Raw genomic sequence first — 2,378 nt, 5'->3', positions numbered from 1 at the left:
TCATCGAGATAAAATCTCAAATGATAGATTAAAATTTCTAACAAAATCAAATGAAAAATAATGAAACGTATTTAAAAGACCAATTACAATATAATAATGGAATCATTATTATAATTAATGCCAATATTATATTTTCATTCAAGTTAATATTACGATAATGGCACTTTTAACCGGACCAACCGAAAAATAACGGACCAACCGGAATAAAAAAAAAAAAAACCTGTGAAGACATAAATAAGTCGTCAACAGCGCTGACCACTGCAGAATTGATGACGACGACGATGACGACAATGATGGAGAACTTCTTCCGGTAAGGGTTCAAGAGGTCAAAAAACATTTTATCGATCGTTGATGATGACGTCATGAGCATGAGTCATCGTCACGTGATTTATCATTGTTCCATTTGAGTGCGTCTGATTTGTGGGATTATGTTGGTTGGCTGACTGACTGGCTGACTGGCTGGCTGGCTGACTGGCTGACTGACTGACCGGTGGAAGTTTTGGCTGCCTGGGTTTCAGTTTTGTGATTTATTTTTGATTGATGGATTGCTGGATGGTTAAATTAAAAATTTTATTTTTTTTGTTCATTTTGTCTTTTAAATGAATTTGTGGTTTGTAGAATCAAATCAATCAAACTGTATCCATTAGAGTTAAGACAAAGTACTTATATTTTGAAAGGATGGCACATGAAATAGTTTTTTGCAAAGCTTCAAATTATTTATGATCCAAATTTTGATGACTTTTTATCCGTCCCAGGCTAATTAATGAAGATGATGTTTAGTTTAGAGGTGCGTCAACACGCGCAGTTAACATCCAGTAGCTCGTTTCATAGCTAGGTGTAAAGATCCTAACAAACGAACAAACAAACAAATTAATTAATTGATTAATTGATTGAATAAATAAGCAAATGAATTTTTAATACCTCTTTCAAAATTTAATAAAACAAATTTCACAACTGATAAATTAGCTGAATATAGTTAGGGACAAAATAGATGGATTCTTCATAATTAGATACAATTCAGAGGGACCGTAAGTAAAATTGCAATGTGCTAAATATTCTTAGCATATAACAAATCTGTATGAACAGTTTTCAACATTTAAAATAGAAATAATTATACCAAATTGTCAATTGTAAATTGAAATATTGTTTAATGAAACAAGCAAGCATAGAAACAAATTAATAAATACAAAAATATATATATATGTATAATATATATATATATATTTATATATATATTGACAGCAGCAATTTATGTTATAATCTTTGTAACCAATGTATGGAGCGATTAAAGGTTGTATGTATGTATGTATGTATGTATGTATGTATGTATGTATGTATGTATGTATGTATGTATGTATGTATGTATGTATGTATGTATGTATGTATGTATGTATGTATGTATGTATGTATGTATGTATGTATGTATGTATGTATGTATGTATGTATGTATGTATGTATGTATGTATGTATGTATGTATGTATGTATGTATGTATGTATGTATGTATGTATGTATGTATGTATGTATGTATATTCTACTGTGTGTCTAAGTGTGTGCGAATGTGGTTGCTTGTGTGAGTGTGTGTGAATGAGTGCTGTGCTTGTGTGAGTGTGTGTGAATGAGTGCTGTGCTTGTGTGAGTGTGTGTGAATGAGTGCTGTGCTTGTGTGAGTGTGTGTGGATGAACAGGTGTGTGTTTACGTGAGTGTTTTTGTGCGCGTGAGTGAGTGTATGTGGTTCTGGCGTGGTATTTCTATAAGATAAGATTCACAATTTAGAAGTTAGTCAAAGTGTTATTAAATTTTAAACTTCGAAACAATTTTGAAGTATTGAAATATCTATAACCTACATTATATTGTGTTTAGGTATATTGAACTTTTTTTTTTAAATTATGTTTAATATTTCGGAACAGTTTTGAAATATTAGAATTACTCTTTATAATATGTTTGTGTACCTTGAATTCTTTTATTTGTTTAAAGCTACTCATTTATTATTATTACAAATTGACACTGGTGATCAGTACAAGAAGTCCAGATTTCTTTTTCGATTTCCAGATCATTTCCTTTCATTGATTTCATTTTTCTGATCTCATTGTTTGATTTGATGAAATAAAATGTCAAAAAAAAATGTCAAAAATGTATGTATGTATGTACGTATGTATGTATGTATGTATGTATGTATGTATGTATGTATGTATGTATGTATGTATGTATGTATGTATGTATGTACGTATGTACGTATGTATATGTATGTAAATGTATAATAATAACAGAACGATGATGATGATGATGACAGTAAAAATAAGAACGATGAGAACAATGACGTCACCAATGGGACCAAACAAGCAGACATTTTTTCAGAATCCCTATGCGTTGGATAT

The sequence above is a fragment of the Helobdella robusta genome (assembly GCF_000326865.2).
Source record: "Helobdella robusta unplaced genomic scaffold HELROscaffold_6, whole genome shotgun sequence".
In the NCBI taxonomy this organism is placed as follows: domain Eukaryota; kingdom Metazoa; phylum Annelida; class Clitellata; order Rhynchobdellida; family Glossiphoniidae; genus Helobdella; species Helobdella robusta.
Note: the sequence above shows the minus strand (reverse complement) of the source record.